Below are 11,706 nucleotides of genomic sequence, written 5' to 3'. Positions count from 1 at the left end.
GCAGTAAAACTGATGAGTAAATGTGGAACATACGTGTCATGGTATTTCATTGTTTGCTTTGCTTATCAGTCAGTAACATACTTGTTGCAAATAAATAAAAGCGACAAGGGACCAGATGAGTCTTAGGGGTTTCTTTTGCCACTGTCGGCATTTTGTCATGTTGCTAAATTACAGCAGAGTCAGGCTTCTACTTTAGGGAGCAGAAGGTATTTTAAAATGTGTAATGAACAGATTACCAGGGGCTCCCAAAGCCATTCTGCATGTGGCTATAAGATTGTGGGTGGACTCGGGAGACCCTCAATGCAAAATGCCAGTGTACTATAAAAACAATTCCCATTGCTGCATCTAATTACAAAGAAGAGTAAATCACTAAGAAAATCAATCAATCAAGTGTTGTGTCTTAACTGTAACAAAAACCAATAATTAACACTCAAATATGATGCTACCATTCTGATAGCCTGACAGAGATTAGCACTGAGAATGTGTTTGTATGTCTGAGACTGCAGAAACTTTAAAGAATTACTGGGTCTGATTAAAATGTATCATTTTCAAATTAGCGTCTGTCATAAATATAAAGGGAAGGGTAACCACCTTTCTGTATACAGTGCTATAAAATCCCTCCTGGCCAGAGGCAAAATCCTTTCACTTGTGAAGGGTTAAGAAGCTAAGGTAACCCTGCTGGCATCTGATCCCAAATGGCCAATGAGGGGACAAGATTCTTTCAAATCTGGAGGCGGGGGAACAAAGGGTTTGGTCTGTCTGTGTGATGCTTTTGCCGGGAACAGATCAGGAATGCAAGCCTTACAACTCCTGTAAAGTTAGTAAGTAATCTAGCTAGAAAATGCGTTAGATTTTCTTTTGTTTAATGGCTTATAAAATAAGCTGTGCTGGAGGGAATGTATGTTCCTGTTTTTGTGTCTTTTTGTAATTTAAGGTTTTGCCTAGAGGGATTCTCTATGTTTTGAATCTGATTACCCTGTAAAGTATTTATCATCCTGATTTTACACAGGTGATTCTTTTACCTTTTCTTTACATAAAATTCTTCTTTAAAGAACCTGATTGATTTTTCATTGTTCTTAAGATCCAAGGGTTTGGGTCTGTGTTCACCTGTACCAACTGGTGAGGATATTATTATCAAGCCTTCCCCAGGAAAGGGGGTGTGGGGCTTGGGGGGATATTTTGGGGGAAGACGTCTCCAAGTGGTCTCTTTCCCTGTTCTTTGTTTAAAACGCTTGGTGCTGGCAGCATACGGTTCAAGGACAAGGCAAAGTTTGTACCTTGGGGAAGTTTTTAACCTAAGCTGATAAGAATAAGCTTAGGGGGTCTTTCATGCAGGTCCCAACATCTGTACCCTGGAGTTCAGAGTGGGGAAGGAACCTTGACAGCATCCCTGAAGCAAAACATACATACAAACAAAAGAGCAAGAACACACTTCATCACAAGTTTGATGAGACCTCGTTTCCCCATTTTTAAAGGGGTTCTGACTCCTCTTTTGCATCTTCAGACCAGAGCCCCCAGTCGTTATGTGGCATCTTCCACTGACAGATACATTCCAGTGATGGAGATAATGAAACAGCAACAGGTATTTCTTAAAATTGTTGTGAAAGTTAATTCTTTGAACTGCTAACTAGCTCCTCACTAGCTGCAAAATTGGTGAGGTTCTTTGAAATCAGTGGGAAGCATCCCTACATAAATGGGTCAGACCAATAGTCCAGCTAGCCCAGTATCCTGTCTACTGACGGTGGCCAGTGCCAGATGCTTCAGAGGGACTGAACAGAGTAGAGCAATAATTGAGTGATCCAGTCCCAGCTTCTGGCAATCAGAGGTTTAGGGACACTTGGAGCATGGGGTTGCTCCCTGACCATCTTGGGTAATAGCCATGGATGGACCTATTACTGCTTCCTTTTGGAAATTACAAAAGAACCTGGGAGCCAGATTCGGCTTTCAGGGACCCTTACAAGAGTTATACTTGTGCAACAGAAAACAGAACTGGCCTCAAATGTGGAGGTGAAAAATAGGAAAGCACAGAGCAATGATGTTTGTGTTTATTTTTAGTTTGTAACAGGAGAACATTAGTCTCTTGTTAGCCAGAAGAATATGTCTAATGCCATCTATCACAGGGTCAGCTGGCCATTTGAGTAGGCTGGAGCTCAGCTGCACCTGTGCTAGGCTTAACCACCTCCCCAGGTGAAGGAAATGAGGCCGGGGCCACATGGTGGGAGTAGGTGACTCAGACCAAGGTCTGCTGTATGCAGAGAGAGTCTCCTTCGCTCCCAGGCAGGTGGTTTGGGCAGCAAGAGAGACCTGCAGGGGATCCAGACTTAATCAGGGGAGAAATCCTCCATACAAGTCAGAAATAAAGGCCTGGCTGGACCTACCTGCAATGAGGGACAGGAGAAAAACCTTTAAGAAGGGTGTAATGGATTGGTGAGCTGAGGAGGGGTATAATGGACTGGTGAATCTCCAGGATACAGCTGAAAACTTCAAGCCTTGAGTTGAGCTCTTGTTTTATATGAATAACCCCCTTCCCAGAAGGGGAGAGTAATGCCAAAGCACTGGTGGTTGTGTGGGCTCTGTTTGGCTGTGGAAGTGGGGAAACTGAGGCAGCATCTGGCTCCAATTCAGCAGGAGGTGAGATTCTGCTGCACTATCTCTGGCTCAAAATTTATTTTTAAGCTATTTTTCCACCCCTTTTTCCTTCTCATTTTCTTAATTGCTCTCCTTCATTTAAATGAGTATGTATTTAGTAAAAGTACTTGAGGTTGGTTGAATTCTGCTGTTAGATTGAATGGGAGGCATATTAACTTTTTTTTAGTGAAGGAGGGAATATTTTTTTACTCCATGTTGGAGACAGTGTGCTACCTTCACATGGTGTTTGATCTTCTCACCTGCTTGGGAGGAACTTTGTTACCTCCAGGTGCATGTCTTTCACTGTCAGGTGCTGGAGCTGGCTTGTTCCAAGCTCACTAGATTTCCTACTGTTATTAATGTGAGATGTGTATGTTGTGTGTCTCTCACAGGTAGCCCTATGAACTGAGGCCAGCTTTAGAGTTCCAGAGAGTTACATTGTGTGTGTGAGGGCATTAGACAGTCTCCTGGAGAGATTCAGAAACTCACAGAAGTCTTATGGCCGGGGCGGGGAGGGAGGTCTTCAGTTCTCCCTTAAAATTTGCACTGGGGGGGACTCCTGAATACCAAAGAAGCAGGAGTGTGAAGCCTAAGAGATGGGGCCAAGGAGAAGTGGTGACTCCCAGCCCTTCACAAGTGGGCATGTCCATCAGCACTCTTTCTTAAACAGCCAGTATAAACAAGTTGTAAGAATGACACTAACATTAAATGTCTCTTTACAGAAGGGTCACAGGTTTAGCTTCAGCATGATCTGACCTAACTGTGAAGAGCCCTCTTTAGGCTCTGTCCCTCCCTTGTCCTTTCGTCCATCAGAGCAAGTTAGTTGTGGTGATGACTGATTTGCCTCCCACAGATAGTCAGAAATAATGGGCATCTCTTCTAAAGGCTTTTGACAGACGCACCACTTTGCTGTGCTGAGATAAATAGGACTGTTTTCTCTAGAAGCACTACCCTTCTGAAAATCTTAAGAACTTTACCAGGGATTTTTTCAAACCCATGGGAATCCAGTTGGATTTAGGGACCCAACTCCCTTAGGTGTCTTTGAAAATCCCAACCTTAATAGGCATATGAAGACAGTAGGAGGTCTATGGAAATTAAATGTTTTTTTTTCTTTAAAACCCTATAGAATGTAATAGAGCAGTGGTTTTCAACCTTTTTTTCATTTGCAGACCCCTAAAAAACATTGAATGAGAGGTGCAGGCCCCTTTGGAAATCTTAAGACATAGTCAGGGGACCCGGAAAGGTCCATAGCCCTAGGTTGAAAACTACTGTAATAGAGTAAATACCTTCTTAGTATACTTTAAAGCAGTCCTTTAGAATGCAAGATTACTTCCCTGCTCTAGAATTTTTATAGGTTGAATTAAAATTTCTACAGAAAGGTTCTCCTTCTGTGCTGAATTCTGTAGGACTTTTCCCATAAAGGGGTAACTGAAAACTTGATTATTGAGGAATTAGGTGGGATTTCCTTAACATCGCCTTGGCATTTACGTTGATGTGCCATAGGAAGGATAATCCGGTAGATAGGGCACTGACTTGGGAATCAAGAGGCTGGGGTTTAATTCCTGGCTCAGGCCACAGCATGCTCCTGTGAGGTAAGAAAATCCATTAACGACTATGTGGTGCGCAGATATTATGGTGATGAGGGCCACAATAGGTACTGTAACAGGGTGGTCTGTCTTTTAAGGGATGTGGGGCCCTGGGTCCAGCCAGCCCTGTTCCAATATATGTTCTTTAAGGGCAGGTGTTTGAGACTGGTACTTTCAGGAGAGACTATCACCAGACCCAGCAGGAGCCAGGTGACTGAGTCATGTGATTGCCCACTGGGCATACAAAGGAGTACTTTTACGACAGGTGGGAAGCCTGGTAGGAGGAGGGTGTGACTGATTCCCCCCAGGGTGCTACCTGGAACTGGGTACCACTAAGCCCCCTGACTCACCATCCTGGTCTCCCTCTCACACTGTGCTGCTGTGAAAAGCTGCAAAGCCCTCCAGCCTCCACTTTCACACAGGTAGGGACACATCCAGCTGCAGTTGTGTGCAGGTTCTCTAACCACCAGCCTAGGACCCCAGAGCAATACTATCCTGTCCTTGTCAAATCTGGCCAGTATATGGATTTAACACCCAGTCCACCTGTCCCTCAATGTGAAGAGGACCATGCACACTTGTGGTCACCAAGCTGAGATTTTACCCAGACACCTTAGTCAAAAGCACACTGGCTTGGATTAAAACGTAAAATAAGTTTAACTACAAAAGGATAGATTTTAAGTGATTATAAGTGATAGCAAACAGATCAAAGCAGAGTGCAGTTTTGTTTATTTACTAGGTAAACTGAGCTTAACATACTACATCGGTAGGATATGAATTAGCAAATTCTCACCCTGAGTGTTAGGCTGGCAGATTCTTAAGGCACAAACTGTCTTGGCTCTTAACCTGGAAAACCCAAGCTGTTCATACATAGGCTAGAAATCCCTTTAGCCTGGGATCATCACTTCCCACAGTTCAGTCCTTGTTCTTCAGGTGTTTCCAGGTGTGGTGTTGCAAGGAGAGTGAGGTACCATCATGATGTCATTTCCCCCTTTTATATCTTCTTCCCACTTGCTGGAAAGCTCTTTTGCTGTGACCTGGGTCAAACAGTTCCCATTGTGCAGTGCTATCTCTGAGAGGTTTCTACGGTACACAGTTCCTGGGTAATCCTTGTGCTTTTGTGCATTTCCTCAGTGAGCCATTAACATTGTTTGGCCTTTTTACTGTTGTACCTGAAAGGCTGCTTGTGGGTGTGTTCAACCTCGCAACAGGTTTCTGTAACACACACAGCCAAACTTCATAACTTCACATACAACGATAACACACACACTCCAATGAGATATTTATGTCTAGCAGATCAAGACTTTTAGAATGACCCCTCATCAGGCATATTTTCTACAAAACATATACTAATTACATGACAGTAGTGAATATTGAGATACCAGGGTGTGTCAGAGGGGTCTACAGGGAGGTTCTGTAGTGGGAGAGCCTGAGTGTTAGTGGGCTGGGAGTAGTTCTGGGTGACATTTTTCAGTAAAAATATGCAGATTCAGCAATGCCAAAACATTTTGCGAATTTGTGTCGGTTTCCTCCAAGTTGTCCCTGTAAGGCAAACCAAACCCGCTGAAAGAGTCTAAATGTGTTGTATTGACATTTGTGAAACCAAAACATGTCAATATTTCTTTGTCTCAAAGTGACTTTTTGTTTTGAAATTTTCTTCAGTTTTATTTTAAAGAAAGCAAAAGTTAAAAATATGCTCAAAGCTTTAATGAAAATTTTAGGTTGAACAAAACTTTTTTTTTTTTTTTTTTTTGGACCTAAAACAATTTATTTTTATTGTTCAATTCATGGAAAAATTCAGTTTTTGGTTCACTCTGAAACACTTTTTTTGGATTTGCCAGAGAATAGAAAAATCCATCATTCACACAATTCTAGCCGGGAGGCCTAAAGATTGGAGAAACTCACAAGAGGAGTAGACCCTGGTTTGCCTGTGGGATGTAAACTAAACTGTCTTGATTTGGAGAGACAATTAGCCTACTGTGAAGAAAAGAGACTGAAATACTGCCACTGCTGAATGCTTTATTGATGTACTATTTAGAGAATTGGCTTATAGGTACCTAGATATGAAGAAAAAGCAAATGAACTTCTGATTCAGAAAATATAAAATTCTCCTAGATAAGGTGGAGCAGGTTGGTTTAGCATCACAATGAGATTTTCATTGCTTGCCTTTAACCTCTCGAGGCCTCATATTTAGATCTGAGCAGTTTTAGAAGAAGAAAGTTTCCTTGAACTTCATTTGTTATCAGTATAAGGCTAACTTGTGTAACCCTTCCTCGCACTGATGAACACGGATTGCCCCATTAAGTTCACAAGTGTGAGAAAGCACTCACCAACTAGAATGAGGGTTGTTACCATCTTCCAGACACGCTGCCTGGTGTGGGCCATAGCTAAGAGCACCAATCTCAAGCCAGACTGCCAAAATACAGGGCATGTACTCCAAACTGGTGGTAGATCTAGCTTAAGATTTCACCAAGCCAAGTAACAAAAGTGAGCTCATGTAGCACTACGCTATTTCACAGAGAGCCACACACCAGTCCCCTGGGCACTCCAGCCCAGTTACCACCCAGACAACTGGATTAAGTGATGAAAGGTTATTAAAACAAAAATTCACCACACATTAGGTTCTTCCAATCCCAAATGATCAGACACTCACCCTAGGTGAACGTGTACTTTCAGGATCTCACCAAATACCACGCTGCAGCCAAGCTTTAGTAAACTAACTAAAGATGTATTTAAAAAGAAAAGAAGAGTTATTAAAAGTTTAAAGAAATCATATATATTACAATTGATTTCAGAGTCTGTAGGTCAGGATAATATCAGTGACGATAATTCTGCTGGCTTGCAATAAGTCTCTCTGGGTTACCCAACAAGATTGGGGGGTCATCAGTCCTTTCTTCAAAGCTTCTTTCTTGTTAGAAAATCACACTCTGGAGAACTGGAGCAGGAATAAAGAGGAGATGATGTTGCAGTCTGCAATTTATACCTCTTAGCCTGGGTGCATGGAAAGTTACTGGCATAAACATGGAGTCTTGGTCACATGTGCCTTGCTGAGTCACGCACTGTTCATTGACTATGTGCTCCCTGAGGAGTCTTCAGGAGGGGTCCTCTGGAAGAACTGATTCTCCTTAATGGGCCATCAGCAAACACATAGCTGTCCAGTTTAGATGTAAATCTGCCTTGTGGGTGTTACCTGAAAACACAACAAGACTGAGATACAAACACACATAATTGTATCTGAAGTTCAGAATATATGCTATATGAATTTAAACATGGATAATACAGTGGTGATACATTAGTGTAAACACGGTCACCTTTCTTTTATATAGCGTCAGCCTTACACTTTCATTAAAAGATAATTCTATTGACTATTCTTCCCTTCATTCCTGATATCTGCTCCACCACCTTTACTGGCCTCCTTTTCCCCACATCTTGTCACTAAGGCACCTACCTGAATTTTTATACTATTTCAAGCTTTCCTGGCGCACGCTCCCTCTGCATTTTTGCAACTGCTTGTTCTAGCAGCATATACTCTGCACATCTGTTCTACTGCCTGTAATGCCTTTGGCATTTGCTTTGAAATACCCTCAAGCCCTAGTGTCGGGACACGGAGACTCACTGACTTTGTTGTTCGTTACCTCTTTTGAATGCACAAAAAAATGAAATTGCTTCCCCTGAAGTACAGCAAGCTGTCCATGCCTATAACGTGCAGAACCAGCCGCAGTTTGTCCGTCTTGGGAAGGTGCAGAGAGCAGTGTAGATTGAGCCCTGTTGAGGGTTAATTATTATTTTGCTAACAATGTATTCAGCTCCCCGTATGTGTACAACATTTAAGACTTATCTGCATACTTATCGTGTTTATTGCTGCACACAGCTGGATGGATGTGAGGAGTGTGCAGCTTTTGAGACCCACTGTAAGTCAAAACAACTAGAAGGGGAAATGATGGTCTTTTACAGCCCATGCAAAGCAATCGGCCGTAGTAGGAGAGCTGTCTGAGTTTGAAAAACAAAAATCCCAGAACCAGATTTACTGTCCATGTTTATATGTTTCTGGGACTACATATTTTTTGCTCCCTTATGGAAACAACTCTGTTAGAATTTAATACAGATAAGCGGTCAAGATTTTCAAAGGTGGTGGGTTCTTTCTGGGATGCCCAACTTGAGATGCCTTAAAGGAGACCAATTTTCAGAGGGGGTGGGGAGCTCAGCATTTTGTGAACGTCAGGGGACTTTAAGTAGAACTGGTCAGGAAGTTTTCGACACAGTGGTTTTTCTTTGGAAAACATCAATTCACCAAAACTTTCCCCAGAAATGTTTCCGTTTTGTCAAAACTTTCACTGGGAAAGATTTCTCAGGTTCAGGGTACAATTGAGAGGGAGAGTGACTGATTTGACTTGAATCTGGATCTCCCACATGTCAGGTGAGCTCCTTAAGTGCTGGGCTACTGACTGTCCTAGGGTTAGTCTCTCTCTTTGGCTCTTGCAAAAGATTTTGCAAGGTCTTGATTTCATCCTGGTGCAAAACGAGTAATTTTTTTAAATGACAGATTTTCACAGGATGGGAAAGCCATTTTCCATCCAGCTCTACCTCCTTAGGTGCCCAATTTGTGACACCTTAAATCACTAATCACAGTGAAAACCTTAGCCATTCCCAGTAGGGTTCTAGAACTGTTAAATAGGACCCTCCTTGTATGAATAGGAGTATACCAGTGTGAGGGTTCTGCAGTCTAGTCTCTAGTATTTGGGCTATAATTTTTAGCAATGTATAAATCCTTTAAAAATTGACTATAGCATGCATCCGTGGGATGATCACTGACATCTGCAGTCCGTTACAGTGGGGTGTCTCTGCAGTAACACCTGATGCCAGTGGGATACCCCAGCCCCACATCAGTGCCAGGAGGGCAGGAGAGGGCTCCTGTTGTGTCTCGTACCTGCTAACAACACCACACTTTCACAGAAATAAGGCGTGTCTTCGAAAATTTAAATTCTTGGCATCTGTGCTGTTTAAACAGAGCATGTTATCAGTGTCAGAAAGTACTGGCCCCTGGGTTATGGAATGAGAATACGGAAGAATTAGGGAATGTAATGTTTCAGTTATTAGTGCCTTAATCATCAAGAGCAGAACTTCTTAATTTAAATTCCTGATTATACAACATTGGGAGTAGTCATCAGCCACTCTGATGTCATTAGCAGGAGTGGTAATGTATAATAATTACTTCTCTCTTCCCATAGTCAGTAGCGTTCATTGATTACTTATGTGAATGAACCTCTTCACCATTGGTAGCATCAGTGTGAATCATAAACGCCGCAGGGGGGCTGGTCTGATGCAAGGCAAACGACACGCCAACTGATGGCAGGTTTTAAAGGGGGGTATCCAGATACCTATTGCTTGCCACTCAGCTAGTATAAAATGGAAGGCATCCTTGTGTCTTAATGGCCACTGCTCTAAGACATTTATGCAGTTTAAAAGCTATCCTGTGTGAGCCCAATCCTGCAGCTGTTATGCACGTATTATTCCCTTTCCCAATAATGGTAGCTTTTGGGAAACAGCTACAGAGTTGGATCACCATGTGTCAGTTCCAGATGCAGAAGCTTGGAAATGAAGTGGAATACGTAGTGTACTACTTGCATTTCAGTACCCAGAATGCTTTTCCAGCTCAAAGCCATTTCATTGGGCAGCAGGTGTTTGAACTCTGTTATTCCCATTTTGCAGATCTGCAAACCGAGGCAGAAATGATAAATGACCTGTCCAAGGTCACAGAAGCTGAGAGGTCAGTGTCAAGATAAGAAGTTGGAAGGAGGACTGCTAGCTGGAGACTTCTCAGACTGATAAACACAACCTTCTGAAGCATAGTGAAAGGTAGGGGTGTGTGCTTGTGGTAGTGATCTGGACCAACACCTGCTCCCACTCATCCTGGTGTAAATCTGGAGTAACTCCATTGGTTTGAACAGATATAATGGAGAGCAGGATGGGGCCCATTGAGTCTGTATCCTTTGCAAAAAAGACAAAACAGAAGCTTACAGTAAAAGCTTATTAGCTCCGTAACAGTTCAGATGCAAAACCTGTCTGAGTTCAGGGTCATACAGTCTTCTCAAAGGCTGTCATTCAGACATTTTTCAAAACGAATCTGTCTAATCCACTCTATCTAATTTACCTAATCCAACTAGCTACTTCCCTGATGTTGTTTGAGCATCACATGCTCAGATCCTTGTTATGTCAGCCTCATCTTAAAATGTTCGAGTGCCCCAGGAAGGGGAGCAGGCAGGTATATTTTCTGTCTTCCTACCGCAGAGCAGCCAGCGTACGTGGACTAGCTACCCTTTGCATTAGTGGCTTAGCTGAACGTTTGCTGGAAAAGCTGAGAATCTGGCTCTCTTAATGCATCTATTGTAATGGACTGAAAATCAATTTATTGATCTCTCTGGTGCAGCCTACATTGTGTAACAACACAATGTCTCCATCTTCTATATTTATCTAGGGCCAGATTCTGCCACAATTATTCATGTTGGGTGAAATTCACCCTTCTGCAGAGGACCAGCATAAAGTCCCTGCACTGCTTAAGACCTCAAGATAGGAATTAAGTAGGATTTAAGCCTTGTGACAGGCTTCTGCAGAGTGCCAATTTTCACCCTTTGAGTGGTACTTTGCTCCTAATGCCATCCCAGTGAAATGAATGGAACTGCTTAATGAGCGAGGTGCTACTCGCCATGAGCAAGGGTGGCAGACTCTGTCCCTTAGTTTGCTTTACTTAATCTCTTGATGCATTGATTGCTGCAGGCTGTGATAGCCAATGGCAAGAAAACAGTGACAACCTCCAGGCCATATCCTGGAAAGCCCTCCTCGTAAGGTACTGCTGTTGAGATCTGCTGGAGTTCTAAATGTGACATTCTTGCAGGATCATACCCTTTGTTAGTAAAGGACTCCTGTTTTATTTGAACCTTTTGGTAGTGGGAGAGGAGGTAGAATTTTTTGTGCCAGGGAATGGACTTGGGTGAAAGTCGGGAAAATATGGTCAGGTTGGGCAGAGAAAAGACATACGGAAGATGGTCTGTGGAGGCTCTTCAGGTTTCAGGTGAAGAATTCAGACTCCTGGTAACTATCCAAAATAAACTTCTGAAACTCTTAAGCCTGCTCTTCGCTAGCAGTATCCGTTAACGTTATCATCCTTGTTCCTTTTCAAATCTGGTACTAAGATGCCTTTGACATGTTGCAGCACGATGCGGTATTCTGTTATGTCATGTTCTATCTCGCCACTTCCCAGTAACATGACCTAACACAAGTGAGATAAGGTGCTTAAAATAGCTGAGATTCTGCAGGCTACCACCTGTATTCAAGTCAAACAACTGAAGAAAATGCTAAGGAAAAATGTATTGTGTTCTGCTGCATTCTTAATAGATAGTCTTAAGTTCACAACGGGTTGCAAGATTTAGGATAGAAAGTAGAGCCGGTTGAATTATTCATCGTGAATTTAGCCATTTTTCCTGTTAGTGGGTTTATC

General features: G+C 42.6%; 1 long non-coding RNA gene across 1 annotated transcript; it reads left to right on the top strand.

Moving 5' to 3' along the window:
* The first annotated feature begins 779 nt into the window (after positions 1-779).
* LOC122461476 lies at positions 780-10,552 on the top strand. The gene is made up of 3 exons (XR_006283396.1): positions 780-821; positions 1,505-1,582; positions 9,921-10,552. It is a non-coding gene; the product is annotated as an uncharacterized LOC122461476 (long non-coding RNA).
* The last annotated feature ends 1,154 nt before the right edge of the window (positions 10,553-11,706 follow it).

The sequence above is a fragment of the Chelonia mydas genome, chromosome 8, assembly GCF_015237465.2.
Source record: "Chelonia mydas isolate rCheMyd1 chromosome 8, rCheMyd1.pri.v2, whole genome shotgun sequence".
In the NCBI taxonomy this organism is placed as follows: Eukaryota; Metazoa; Chordata; order Testudines; family Cheloniidae; genus Chelonia; species Chelonia mydas.
Note: the sequence above shows the minus strand (reverse complement) of the source record. Positions and strands in the feature narration are given on the sequence as shown.